This window comes from Narcine bancroftii, chromosome 11 (assembly GCF_036971445.1).
Source record: "Narcine bancroftii isolate sNarBan1 chromosome 11, sNarBan1.hap1, whole genome shotgun sequence".
In the NCBI taxonomy this organism is placed as follows: domain Eukaryota; kingdom Metazoa; phylum Chordata; class Chondrichthyes; order Torpediniformes; family Narcinidae; genus Narcine; species Narcine bancroftii.
In genome coordinates, this window is record NC_091479.1 from 33,860,419 (window position 1) to 33,875,591 (window position 15,173).

The 15,173-nt window shown below is 48.2% G+C and overlaps 1 long non-coding RNA gene across 1 annotated transcript; it reads right to left on the reverse strand.

The window, feature by feature from the left end:
• Window positions 1-5,504: 5,504 nt before the first annotated feature.
• Window positions 5,505-10,994, reverse strand: LOC138746387 (uncharacterized). The gene is made up of 4 exons (XR_011346929.1): window positions 10,831-10,994; window positions 9,540-9,729; window positions 8,846-8,926; window positions 5,505-5,972 (listed from the first exon to the last, which is right to left on the reverse strand). It is a non-coding gene; the product is annotated as an uncharacterized lncRNA (long non-coding RNA).
• Between the last annotated feature and the right edge of the window lie 4,179 nt (window positions 10,995-15,173).

The following is a 15,173-nucleotide window of genomic DNA, read 5'->3' on the forward strand; positions in this document are numbered from 1 at the left end:
TTTGAATAAGTTTTTCTTGAAAATAAACAATAATTTCAACTTAACATTGAGAAGATTGACAAAGTGGAAAATTTGGTATTAAATTGGGAAACTCAGAAGAAAGAACTTATGAATAACATTGATGCTTTAGAAGATCAAGACCGAAGGAATTATGTTCAAGAAAATTTTAAAAGATTTGAAAAAAACTTTTTTTGAAAGTAAGCTACAAATTCAACTTGAGACTGAGAAGAATGGAAGATTCGGTGTTGAACTGGGATGTTCAGAGGTGTTTTAATTCAGTGGATGAAATTCAGGAAGACTTGAAAAAAAAATTAAAAAAAAACTTTTATTGATTGTAAACAATGTTAAACTCAGTGTTGGGAGGGTGGAAAGGGTGCAAAATTTAATATCAAGTTTGGATTTTCAAAAAAAAGAGTTTATGAATAAGATTGGTTAAATTGATGGACCGGGGTTTTATGGATATAAGAAATGATGATTTTTCGGTTTATACGTGTATTTTGTCTGCCTGGGGGGGTGGGGGGGAGGGAGTGGTACTTCAGCTCCTGAAAGTCATAGGCCACTTGTGGTTTATACCACACCCATTTGGGTTTTTGGGAATTAACCACCACAAGGTGGTTTCCTAAGGGGTTAGGGAAGGTGGGGGGGATGAAAATTTGAAAATTATTTAGTATCTATTATGTAATATTATACTAAGTCAATTTGAAATGAACGTATGGAGATACTATAAATAAATTTAAAAAAAAAAAGAACATTTCCCGGAAGGTCTTGCGTAGAAGACCTATTTCAGGTCAAAGTCCAAGACCTGTTTTGGTTCGTTGCTTGAATTATTATGACAGAGAAATAATTTTACGAGTGGCTATTAGAAATGCACAACAGAGAAAATCACCCTTGATGATTCAAAATAATCGAGTTTTCTTCAATGCGGATTTGAGTCAAGAAGTTATGTTCCAACGACGGGAATTCAATTCTGCTAAAGAGTTGTTGTGGAAGAAAGGTTATAAGGCAACCTTTAGATATCCAGCTGTTTTGAAGGTTTTTCAAGATGGTTGCCAACCAAAATTCTTTGATTCTCCAAAGGAAGCTATAGCATTTGCTCAAGAGCTGCCAATTACTCGGTTTCAACAGAGACGTAGTCCGCCGCGATCTCTAAGGAGACAAGAGATGGAAGAAAAGAGCCGTGCTCCAAGAAGGAATGGTTGTAATGGTGACTCGGCAGTTGGAGCTGATTAAAAGAAGAGTTGTCCTTTTTATTTCTAATTTTTTTTTAAATAAAAGGGATATTAAAAAATGATGATGTAGTTTAAGATGAAGTGAGAGTTGGGGGAGAGAACTGGATAGGTACTATTTCCTGAAAGTCATCTGCTTCGTGTGAGTTATCTCACACCCATTTTTTTCTGGGAGTTACCGCATTGCGCGGTTTAGATGTGAGGGGGTATTTTTAACCTCCTACCCATTTTTTTTTTCCTTTTTTTGTATTATTAGATTAAAGAGTTAAGGGTTTTCTTTTGTGTTTATAAAAAAAAGCATAAGAAAGTATTTGATTGTTTAAAAAACTAAAAATTCATGTGGTTTTTTTTGTAAAGTTTATTCAGTAGATAAGGAATATTTGAAATTTAAATGTGAATGGGATGGATAAGTTTTTTTTAATATTTTTTCTTTAACTTTAAGGTGAAAGGAGTGGTAATTCTGGTGTATATTATTTTGCTATTTTAGCAATAGAACGAAGGGAATAATGGTGAAAGTTATAAATTGAATTGTACAATTCTTAATGAGGCTTGAATTTTGTTTGTGGTTTATGCTCCATTTGTTGAAGATATAGATTTCATTGTAGATGTGTTTTTATTATTTGGATATCTGAATTTTAACGTAATGATTGGGGATATTTAAATGTGGTATTGAAGCTTTTATTGGGTAATTATTCAAAGTTAAAAGGGAAAAATGGTGGAAGAGTACCAAATTTGAATTGTACAATGTTTAATGAGTTTGGAATTTTGTTTTAAGATGGCGGTTTATGTGACTAATATGATGATAGATGTGAAGTTAGTTGATATTTGGTGAAGGTTTATCTCTATAAGGAAAGTTTTTTTTTCATCTTTTTTTTCTCATGCTACAATTTTTTTAAAGAATTGATTATTGTTTAAGAATTTTTGATAGACAATGTTACTAATTTTACTAATTTTTTATATTAAGTTTGAGTTAATTATAGGTTTCATCTTAACTCTGTTAAATATATGCATTTAAGTTTGATTTAAATATGTTTTTTAAGTCTGATATCTTAGTATTAATTACTTTTCTTTTTGTTAGTATTTTAATCGGTTATGTTTTTGTTTTTTTTTTGTAAGTGGGTTTTTTTCTCACATATATCATTAACTTTATTAATTCTTCACTCTTTGTTTTGGGGGGAAGGGGGGGTTGGACTAATTTGAGTTGGGTTATTAATGTGTAATAATTATTGGGGAGGGTATACTTTATTTAGATTACTGATACTGTATTGTAATTTTATTATTTTGTTCTTAATTTTTTTTAATATAATTCTATATGTTATTCATGTTATAAAATCTTAAATAAAGTTTTAAAACAAAAAAATGATGTCGGCCACTACCGGTATGAATCGTTGATAAAAATTAATCGTACCAGTGAATTCTTGCAGCCCCTTCATTATGTGGGGTTTGAGGAAGCACTTAACAAACTCTACCTTTTCAAGCAGGGTTTAGTTCCGTGCCTATTGATTTGACCCCCAAGGAAGTCGAACGTTTCCAACCTGAACTAGCACTTAGCAAGGTTTATATAGTAAGTCCAAATTCCCGCAGCCAGGCGCACAGTCACATTAGATGGTCTCTGTTTAGCTTCATTGCCACCACTTTGACATCTTGTGTTTACTGCCACCCTCTGCTGTTGGAGAATATCCTCCTTGGTCTCAGCCCCTCAATGTAACTAAGAACCCCTAAAATGCCCCTAATGTTTTGGCCTTCATCACTACTCCTGGCAAGGCATTCTTGACACCCACAACTCTGGGTAAAATAAAATACCCCTGATATCTACCCTAAATCTTCCTCCCTTTGCTTTGGACAGATGTCTTCTAGTGTTTGCTACTCCCATCTGGGTTTCAGGCAAACTGAAGGGCATCTTTCACCGAGTTTCTGGTTTTCCAGCAGTTCTGGATGTCTGTCTCTGGATGCTCTGCTCCGTGGACCACCCCGCAGTATCCCATCTAGTCCTAGAGTCTCTGTGTCAGACATTCTCTGCTGACCACTGCCTGATGGCTTTGTGGTCAAATGTGTTTGTCTATGAAACCGTTCCCAGGAAGGTGAAGGGGCAAAGTCCTGCTGACTGGAACATTGTGCAGCACCAGGGCCAGGCCAATCTTTCACAACACCTGAGCCAGGTAGAACCTCAGCACATAGCAGCATTTGGTGCCCTTGCACTTTGGTTGCAAGCACAGCCACACACAATTATGGCCATGCTGGTTACACCCTTGTCCCCATTGATTGAGTCCTTCTCCAGACTCTATCCATTTTGGACCCCCACATGAATAGGAAATTTGTTTTGGGAATTGACAGTGTGGTGGTGTGGGGATGGGCCAAACCTGGCCCACGTGCAGCAGGACCGAAAGTTCCTTGCACATTGCACCTGATAATCAGGTTTTACCCGAATGACAGAGATGGGCATCTCTGTGGTTCTCCCTGTCTCCTGGACCTGGGGGTCTTTGTACTGCTCCCCATCTCCTTAAGTTGGTGCTTTGTTCTCCACCACCCCCACAAGAAATCCAAGACCCCTGGATGGAGGGCAGAGGCGCAGAGAGATCAGTGAGAACACGGGTAGTTTCAACAGGGTGGGGTCCATCCAGGTGCCTGATAACAGGAGGAACCAAGTGGGAAGGAGGATGCACGGCATTCGATAGCAGGACATTGCGAGAGAGTGGATTCCTCGAACTCTTGAGGGGAGAAGGTGCTGGTCGATCCATCGGTTTAGGTGGGGCAGGGTATAGACATGGCAGCTGACTGGAATTGTCAGCGGGTTACTGAGACCTGGGAAAGGAGGGGAAGGAGGGTGCAGTAGTGTTCTGAGAGTGCTGAGGGAGAGGCAACATGGGTGCCACCTCAAGGCAATGGTCCCCTGATTGTTTGCAGGGATGGGCTCTGTAAATAGACTCATAGATATCCAGCTCAGAGCATCTTTGTCCCCCTGCCATCAGGAAGGAGATATGGAGGAATAAAAGCAGAGCAGCCAGGGAGGGAAATAGCTTCTTCCCACAGGCCATGCGATTGACAAGGCAACATGAGCTGGATGGCAGCAAAGACTGAAAAGGGTGAGAGGAATATGGACTGATTACAACAGCTCAGCTAGCAGGAGAGAGGGGCTGAAGGGCCTGTTTCTGTTTTGTCTATCTGGACCAGCCTTTTGAGTTCAAGCTTTAAAAAACCCAATCATTTATAAATTTAATATCAACGGAACAGAATGAATCAAGAGACAAGATGTCTGTCCAGCAGCAAGCGTCGAAGGCACTTCCTGAAACGGAGGCTCTGAAACCACAGGGAGGTTCTGGACGGAAAGAGGCCCAGCTTCTTCTGGAAGGAGGAGAGGAGAGGCAGGGGAAATGCGGGGGATGGGAAGGGGAGGGGAGGGGCTAGGGATGCCGTCCACCGTTCACCTCCCCTTTCCTCTACCCCGTTCCCCTCCCCTTACCACTGCCCGTTCCCCTCCCACATCCCCTCCCCCCTTCCCTTCCCCAGTTCCCATCCCCCTCTCGCCTCCCCATTCCCCTCCCCCTTCCCTTCCTCCTACTCCTAACCCTAACCCCTAACAAAATCCTAAAACTAAGCTTAACACTACCGATACCCACTTCCACCACTCCACGGCCCCTAACTCTACCCCCACCCCGTCCACTAACCCTAACTTTATCCCTACGCCTATGCCGCCCCCAAACCCCAACCCTAATGCTACCCACAATCCCCTAACCCCAAACCTCACTCCTCCTCTACCCCCCTGCTCCTACCCCCTTCCCCTATACCTAACACAAGCCCACTTCCCCGAACTATAAACCTAACTATAAACCAAGATATAGCCCTACCCCATGTCTCCTAACACTAAACCTAATGCTACCTCTACAATGCTCCTAACACAAACCCTAACTCTACCCAACTTCCCCAACCCAAAACTAAACCCTACCCCTATCCCTTACAACCTACCCCCTTCCCCTAACCCTACCTTCTACCCCTTCCCCATACCCGCACCCCCTACAATTACCCCCTTCCCCTAACCCTACCTCCTACCCCTTCCCCATACCCACACCCACTACAACTATCCCCTACACTATCCCTTACAATCTACCCCCTTCCCCTAACCCTACCTCCTACCCCTTCCCCATATCTGCACCCCCTACCACTACCCCTACCCTATCCCTTACAACCTACCCACTTCCCCTAACCCTACCTCCTACCCCTTCCCCATCCCCGCAACCCCTACCAGTACCCCCTACCCTACCCCTTGCCACAACCCCTACCCTTACCCCCTACCACTACCCCCTTTCTCCTACCCCCTTCCCCTCCCCCTCCTTCCCCTAGGTTAGGGGTAGGAAGGGGAAAGGGAAGGGGGAGGGGAAGGGGAGGAGGAGAAGGGGAGGGGAAGGGGGAGGGTTAGGGGAGGGGAAGGGGGAGGGGAAGGGGAGGGGGTAAGGGGAAGGGAAGGGGAGAGGGGAAGGGGGAGGTGAAGGGTGGAGGGCTGGGGTTAGGGCATAGGTGTGAGGGCAGGAGAAGGGGAAGGTGAGCGGGAGGGGGTTGGGATGGAGGAGGGGTAGAGGAGAAGAGGGGAAGTGGGTGAAGGGACATGGAAGAGGCAGGGAATGGGGTTGGCAGGGCCAGAGGGAGAAGAAGGGGAGGGATTCAGGCCATCATGATGTTGTCCGTCCTCTGTTCAGCTGGGATGCGAGGTTCTTCTGGAGTCGTGTCTTGTCTCTGAGATCGGTCCTTCTGCTGGGAAGAGAAATACGAGTGATAGAGATACTGTCTCTGAGGCCTGATCACAATGACTTTGGAGGGTCCCAACTCTTCCCCCATCATCCCCCCTTCCCCTGAACACTGGAGCCTTTCCCCTTCCTCTGCTTTACCTGAGGAAGTGTGTTTTGGCGAAAACCACAATCTCTCTCTGCAGAGCTCAGAGCAATGTGTCTCCATCAGGCAACACCCTGGTTCTCCACGATATGGCAGCAAGATGCTAGACAAATCATGGATGGATCGGTCGAGACCGTTCAGCTGATCCATCTGAACCTACCCCACAACAATGTTACCCTCCACTCCCTCACACCAGTACCCTCCATTTTTCTTTAATTCCTGTCCATATTAAAATCCTTTTCATGCCTTTTTTGGACCAGCCTCCGCTACTACCCCGGCAATGCATTCCAGCCACCCACTACATTCTGTGTGAATAAAATGTACCCCTCACGTCTTGCCTAAAGTTCCCTCAGCTCACCTTATTTAGACGTCCTCTGGTATTCTCGCCCTAGGAATGCACACAATATTCCAAGTGTGGTCTGACTAGAATTTTATACATCTGCAATGTTACCTCTCAGTTCTTGAACTCAATACCCTGACTCCTGAAGGCCAGCACACAATACACCATTTTAAACTCCCTCTCAATTTGGACAGCAACATTGAGTGATTTATGGAGCAGGATCTAAATATTTCTCTGTCCTGCACACTGTTCATAATCCTGCCATTAACCAAGTGCTCTGCCCACACATTCTTGTAATCCGCATTCAATAAAGATATTGGTCTATATGAAGCTACTTTTAATGGGTCTCCAACCTTCTTTGGAATAACTGTTATTCGTGCCCTTGAAAATGACTCTGGAAATAAACCTGGACCAGTTGCTTATTTAAGTACATCTGATTTACAGGATTGAAATCCATCTGTCACTTCTCGGCAAACTGGATGACCTATGACAACCTTCTACACTGTCTGCAACATCTCTACCTCTGTGTCATCCCCTGACATACCCACCCTTCCACTCCCATCACCTTTGTAAATGTTCTCCACAACCTTTACCTGTACCACACCCATAGGAACATAGGAAGTGGGAACAGGAGTAGGACAAAAATGGCCTATCGACCCTGCTCCGCCATTCAATACGATCATGGCTGATCTAATTTATGACCTAACTCGACCTACCCTGCCTTCTCGCCATATCCCCAAATTCCTCTATCATGTAAAACTTCTGTTCGCTTACATCCACATGCTCGTCTCAGAGACTTTTATATGTACCTATTCTACCAGCCACTACCACTTTCTCCGGTGACACATTCAAACCACTCACAACTCTCTGCATAAAAAAAATCTCCCCTCACCTGAAGCGGGTGCACTCTGGGATTTGCACCTGACACTTTAGGAAAATTTGCTGGCTGTTCATTCCATCTAAGCCCCCCACAATCTTATTTAGAATAAGTTATTAAGCTGTGGAGGGGAAAGTTGGGAGAGGGAGGAGGGAAGAGAGCTGGTGTGGGAGGGGTGAGAGCTGGTGCGGAGGGGACGTGTTGGGGAGAGGGATCAGGACCGCGTTGAGGTGGTGAACGGGCAGACATGGGTGGATCTACCTGCCGAAATAAAGGAGCAATAAGAAGGCCATCTCGGGATCTACCAGCATCTTCTAGGGCTTGATGTCTTAATGGCAAACCCCCTGAGGATGGATGTAGGCCAGGCTCTGCTACAGCTGGTACCTGAACATCTGGCAACACAACGATATAACATGACCCACTCTGCCTCCACACTGGCCGGGTCTGGATCCTGAGGGTAAGGGGAGGTGGGTGAAGGGCCCCACCCTGCCAATCAACGTCCATCCTCATCATCCTCTCCACCCCTCTCCCCTCACTACCCTTTCTCTCCTCACCAATACCCATTGAGACCCTCATGCACCCTTCATCGATATCCAGTCCCCAGTGAGACTCAGCCAGTGAACTCCTTCATATCCTCCAACCCCAACATCCAAGCTTGCCCCAGTGGACAACTTGACCACCCAGACCCACAACCACCTTGATGTCGATCATGGAAATGGGCTGCTTGGCCTTGTTGAAGTGCTGGGCCATGCAGTGAACCGTCTCTGGAACATAGTCCAGACCCAGATTCAAATAAACCTCCTCTTTCTCTTGGACACAATACAAACATGTCAGTTGGATTTACCCTCCAACACCCAGCGCCTCTCCCAACAGGAGTGCCAGCCCCTCCTGCTCTCTGTAGGCCTGATGCCCCCAGTGCTCAACATAACGTGGCATGAATCCAAGGGCTCAGCGAGCAGAGCGTCAACAGGCCGTAGTGGACCCGTCCGCTGCCCCATCATTCGGCTTCTGGTGAGACTGCACAAAATGTGCAGCTCTGACCGCCCTCCCTCGTGAGGCAAGGATTCACCAGGAGAGAAAAACCATTGACGTTTCGAGATGAGAAATGTTTGCAGCCGGGTGTTGGCTGGGGTCGAACATGTGGAGGCTGAGTTGTTGGGACGATTCAGAGCAGGCGTTGATTTGGAAGGGCACCAAAAGGTTCTGGGGAAGTGAGTTATGGGGGAAAATACATTCGTGAAATGATTTGGGGAAACAGACTGGAGGGGCTGAGTGGCCGAATTTGGCGATCTTGTTTTGTGGTCTTGGCTGCTGCTGTCTGGAGTTGAAATGGCAAGAGGTCATGAGTTAATGGGTGAGGAGCAGGGCAGCCAGCATCAAGGAGTCGGCACTGGTCAGAGGGGCAGGATGGAGGCAACAGAGAGGCTGCAGCGAGACAGATCGATTGAAGGAATGGGGAAGGTAGCAGCAAATGATATGCATCAGAGTGGGGGTGGGGTGGGTGCAGGTGGATCTTACCTTGACTACAGAGGAGTAGAAGTTGAGAAGAGGGACGATGATGGTGTGATCCAACTTTCGCACGATCTGCAGTTTGCGGTTCTATGGCGAGAGAGGAACATCAGCAAGGATGGGCGATGGGTCGGGGCCCTGAGGGGCGACATGTCCAAGTTGAGGGGGGAGGCGGGGAGGAGATTCGTCAAGAGGTCAGAGGTGGGGAACTCCTAGGGAGGCCGAAGTGGGGGACTTTTCGAGAGTCAGTGGGGGGGACTTTTCGTGTCGCTGGAGCGGGGATTCGTCAGGGGGTTCAATGAAGTATCATTTCAGTTTTTATGATTGTTTTCCCAGCTTCTACTAAACAATGAAATCTCTGATATTTGCCAGGTGTGTGTGTGTGTGTGTGTGTGTGTGTGTTGTGTGTGTGTGTGTGTGTGTGTGTGTGTGTGTGTGTGGGGTGGGGGGTTGTGTGTGGGGATGGGGGGTCTGTTGTTGGTTTGTGTGACTTTCTCTGTTTCCAAACCCCATGGCTGCCTTGGTCTCTGTCAGATGCTCCTCTTTCCACCCACCCTTCAAAAATGTGTTTGGGGTGTTGTTTGTCAATTGGGTGTAATTGTGTGAAACGGGTCATGTGTCGCAAGGGCCTGTGAACGTGCTGTAGGCCCTAAAGTTAAATATCAGGGTGTTCCATTTCCCCACAACTGCTCCTCCCCCTCACCTTGAATCTCTTGTCCTGCAAGATCTTCTTGATGGCAATCAGCTCTCCGGAGTCCACCAGCCTTGCCTGGTACACCACACCGAATGATCCATTGTCGATGATTTTAACATCTGTGCAGGACACCACCTTGGGGATGTTGGGTCCGTGACCCGGTGTGGCCACCTCTGTTGTGACCTTATTGCCATGTCCTCTGGGGCAGAAGCAGCAGCATTTACACACCCAGAGGGTACACAACAGGTCATTTATCCCAACCCAGCCTTGCTGTCCAAGTTAGTCCCTACCCCTCCCTCTAACTCCCTTCCAAGGGTCACCTAAATGTCAGAATTAATCCTCTGGTGGTTCTTTCCAGCCTCTCAGTAGAAATATTTCCACTCCAGGTCCTTCTTTGATCACTCTCCTCAGACTGAGGCCAGTTCCGCAGCCGTTCACTTTGTCTACAACCCTCCCTCCATGAGAGCACGTCCCGGGGAGATGAAGCACTCTGAACCCCACCACGGGTTTAGCAGAAGCCCTCCACATTCCCAGAAGCTCAGCAACACCGTGATCTTCCATGATGCAAGCGAGACCTCGTCGCATGAGGGAGCAGGTGGTGCGGAGATAGACCCATGCTTCGTCACTCAACTCTGTTGGGTCCGCCGCAGCAGAAACACTTTCTAGCACCTTGATCCAGGTCCACTGGGGGAAAGAATCCTATCCCGGTTTGGGGGGTGTGGGGGTGTATGCAAGGGTGGAAGGGATCTTGTAACCCTGGGGGGGTGGGGGTGGGTGGAGGAGCGGTCCTGTCTCTCAGTGGACAGATCCCATTCCAGGTGGAGGGGGAGCTCTGTCCCATTTCTGTTGAAAGGTCTACCTTCCATCCCCCTCGCAACTTCTCTTCTCCCTCAGACACCTCACACTCTCCCCTGCCCCGATTCCTCTACCACACTCTGATCCCCCACCCAACACCACCCCCATGGTTTCCCCAGTGCCTTCCGTCCCCTCGCACCCCATCCCCCCAGCTCAACCCTATGTCCCATACCTCTGATCCAATCACCCTTGACATTAGCCCCTGATGAAATCCCATTCCTTCGTTCTCCCCTCCACTCCGATAGACCCCATCCCTGTATCCCCTCACATGCCATTGTTCTCCCCTCCCCAGTCCCCTCCAGCTGCCTCATAAAGTGCCCTGCACTCAGGATGGGGAGAGGGGATTAAATGCAGCCTCCATTCTCTCCGCCCACACTGGGTGAAGGATGGTGCCAGAGGAGGCTCTGTCCCAGTAGGGGAGCCTGTAACAGGCTCTTTATCTCACCCATTGGTGCAAGGTGCTTCCAAACACAACTCTGTTGATCAGAGGGTCTCTGGGATGAGACAGAGTCCTACTCCGACATGCAGGCCAGAATCCCCTTCCAGGAGAGGCATCTTTCGCATGTTGCTGTGCCATGGCACGACTCAGCTATGGCTGCCCCATGCAGTGACATCATCACCCCCTCTGTGTCATCATCTCCCCCCTCTGTGACACCTCCCCTCTCTGTGACACCACTAGTGTAATGGGCAGGGACATCCAACCATTTAAATCCTCCTCAATTTCCCCAAGCAAGGGGAGAATAATTCAGCTGGTCTAAATTACTCGTTGTTATCTATTCTAACTCCTAGATATTTGATCCCATTTTGCCACCACATTTGTTGACTATTTTCTTGACATTGGCTCTAATCCCCCTTCCTAAGTGACATGATTTTGCACATATCCCAAAAGAACTTATACCCAGAGATCTCCCCATAGTCCTCCAGGGTGGAGCACAACTTGGGCAATGAGTGTGTCGGGTCTGTCAGATATATCAGAACAACTTCTGCAAATAAATTGATTTCATGCTCTTCCTGGCCTGTTCTGAAACCTTTAATGCTTGAATCCTGGGAAATGGCCTCGGGTAATCGCTCCATGGCCAGTACAAACTCACTCACTGCGGGTGTGGGGGGGGGGGGAGTCAGACCTTGATTGGCATGCCTGTTGGCTACCTCTGTCCCTCTCATCTCGACATCAGTGGCTCAGGTTGGGGGAGTCTGTGCTGCCTCCTGCAGTGCACAGCAGCACTACTGGACCACCTTTATCTCCTTATTTTCCTGGGCCCTCTCCAAATCTTTCCTTTCTATGATTTCACATTGGTTTCTCAGGAGAAACACTGGCAGCCAAAAGGCATCCTCTGATTCCCCTTAGATTTTGGGAACCCCAACTTCTTGAAGTGGGACAACACGTGGTGACCTATTTTCTCAAGATGTGGATCCAGGAGCTTGGACCAGTCTACCAGTTTGCCATGGTCCGCCAGCATGCTTTCCAAGCTCCCCAACCCTGCACTCTCATCAGTCCACCCCCAGATCTTGTTCTCCTTGCCTGCACTAGATTTCCTGCCCCGATTCCAAAGCATCTCCACTGCAGCTGTGTTCAGTCGGAACTCGAAGGACCCTGCTCACTGCACCAATTATTATGTGTGTGAAACTGATTCAAGGGGTCCCAAGGGTGACGAATTTGAACACAGTTGTCTTTTATTGACACATGTAGTGCAGTCGCATGAGAAGTTAAAGACACACACAGAGAGAAACTCGCCGGGTTAATCGATACACTTGCAACCACTCGTGGATAGAAGACTTGACAATCAACTTGTCACATCTTTCTCTCTCTTTGGCTTGGCTTCACAGACGAAGATTTATGGAGGGGTAAATGTCCATGTCAGCTTCAGGCTCGTTTGTGGCTGACAAGTCCGATGCGGGACAGGCAGACACGGTTGCAGCGGTTGCAGGGGAAAATTGGTTGGTTGGGGTTGGGTGTTGGGTTTTTCCTCCTTTGTCTTTTGTCAGTGAGGTGGGCTCTGTGGTCTTCTTCAAAGGAGGTTGCTGCCCGCCGAACTGTGAGGCAGCAAGATGCACGGTTTGAGGCGATATCAGCCCACTGGCGGTGGTCAATATGGCAGGCACCAAGAGATTTCTTTAGGCAGTCCTTGTACCTCTTCTGTGGTGCACCTCTGTAATGGTGGCCAGTGGAGAGCTCACCATATAACATTATCTTGGGAAGGCGATGGTCCTCCATTCTGGAGACGTGACCTGCCCAGCGCAGTTGGATCTTCAGCAGAATGGATTCGATGCTGTCGGCCTCTTCCATCTCGAGTACTTCGATGTTAAGGATGAAGTCGCTCCAATGAATGTTGAGGATGGAGCTGAGACAACGCTGGTGGAAGCGTCCTAGGAGCCGTAGGTGATGCCGGTAGAGGACCCATGATTCAGAGCCGAACAGAAGTGTGGGTATGACAACGGCTCTGTATACGCTAATCTTTGTGAGGTTTTTCAGTTTGTTGTTTTTCCAGACTCTTTTGTGTAGTCTTCCAAAGGCGTTATTTGCCTTGGCGAGTCTGTTGTCTATCTTGTTGTCGATCCTTGCATCCGATGAAATGGTGCAGCCGAGATAGGTAAACTGGTTGACCGTTTTGAGTTTTGTGTGCCCGATGGAGATGTGGTAGTCATGGTGGGGAGCTGGCTAATGGAGGACCTCAGTTTTCTTCAGGCTGACTTCCAGGCCAAACATTTTGGCAGTTTCCGCAAAACAGGACATCAAGCGCTGAAGAGCTGGCTCTGAATGGGCAACTAAAGCGGCATCATTCCTCAACATGGTTATCCAACTGCACGAAAACCAACAAGGTCGGGTCAGATACAGCAATGAGCTATCTGAACACTTCTCCATTAACAATGGCGTGAAGCAAGGCTGCGTTCTCGCACCAACCCTCTTTTCAATCTTCTTCAGCATGATGCTGAACCAAGCCACGAAAGACCTCAACAATGAAGACGCTGTTTACATCCGGTACTGCACGGACGGCAGTCTCTTCAATCTGAGACGCCTGCAAGCTCACACCAAGAGACAAGAGCAACTTGTCCGTGAACTACTCTTTGCAGACGATGCCGAACTTGTCACATACGATACCTTGAACAGGTCATTTATTCACTCATTGATCTTGGATGTCTGTGGGTGGTAGGGGATATGCAGGTGGCCGCAAATACTTGGCACTACCTATCGGACGTTACCCGTTAGGGTATTTCACATATGGAGCACGCTTAAATGGTGCTTGGTCGGCCCGCTGGCAGGACATCCGAGTATGTGCTGACCATCATGAGAACTTATCACTTTTTTTGGCAGGGGAGAGGCCTGATATAGTCAATTTATCAGACTTGGCCGGCACCCGAACCCCGGCGAATGCAGCCCTTGGTTTTACTTGCTGACAGTTCTTGCAACATCATGAGACCCCCAGATCCTCTGTCCATTATAGTGCCCCCATATGCCCACATTTATGATGCACCAATGCTGCCAAGGCTCCGGGGTCACTCTTATTGGGGAAAATAGTGGCAGAGCATATTTGAGCAGCTCAGTCCACAGTGGCATCACGTCAGCTTCAGCGGTTTTCCTGGAGGTGTGTCCATCCACGTGGTGGACCCTGACTATTCTTTTGTTGTTCCACCTCTCAGAAGATCTGCCAGTGCTGTTGTCCTCAGAGCAGGCAGCCATGGATCTTCCTCCCTGTCTCCTGCCGCCGACCCAGCCCAGAAATCCTGTGGCACTGATTGGAAAAGAGGCTCCTGGGCCCGCCTGGTTGTCCCTTTTCAGATCAGTGCCACAGCTGCTAGCTTGGACAGTTGGCTCTCCCCTCCATTACATCCTCTTGTGTCAGTACTTTATCTGTGGTGGGCTGGAGCGCTGCCACCATACACCACTGTTTTCCGCACCTCCACCAGCCGGAGCCGTCAGTAAACCAAGCTTTTTCCTGGTGTCCATCATCGAGGGTGTTGAATGGTTTGTCCCAGGCCATGGTGCCAGGCTCTTCTCGGGGTCATTCAGGTGGGAGGCTGTCACTTTCGGGCAGGACATGATCTGTTCTTGCAAGTGGCTCAGCCCTTTGCCCCGGCCTCTGTGCGGTCTGCCTTGTACCACTTCTTCGGTCTGCTGTGAGTGGCATTCGCAGATTTAACCCACCACATGTTGGGGAGGTGTGGCTGGAGTGTGACTGTCTCTGCTGCCATCTGGTTCTCTGTGGTGAGCAGGCGAGCATCTGACACTCAAATGGGGAGTCGTGGGAGGCAGCTTCCAGAAAGCAATTGAACCAGAAGCTGTGTGGGACTAGGCGACCTTGCCTCTTTTGCTCGAGGCTCCACTAGGCCATTGTCTTCATGGCAGAGACAAGTCATTCAAAGGGTCTTCCAGTCTTGAGGGGTTGGGGGGTGCTTGTGGTCAGTGGCAGTGGTGTTCAACCGTGTTTTGCCATTAAGCCGTTTGTTGTTCAGGTCATCAATGAAACGTAGAGTTTTTTTTTCTGGGCAACAGATGGAGGGGCAGGGTGAGATGGGGAATATGTTGGCACCAGTAACCCAAAAGACCCACAAAACCTTGTGCCTCAACTTGTTGGTGGGCACCGCAATGAGGATTTTGCTTTGAGCAACCATTGATATTTCTCTGCTGCCTGGATTCTCAGGAAAAGGACTGTTGGATTAGGACCCTGGACCTTTTCCAGGTGGTGCCTCCCTGGTGCCAGTGTCTGGGGTGTTGCTGCTGGTGTCCAAGACATCCTAAAGTGGGCCAGAGGTTGTGGTATATGGAGATACCAATGACATAGGGAGGAA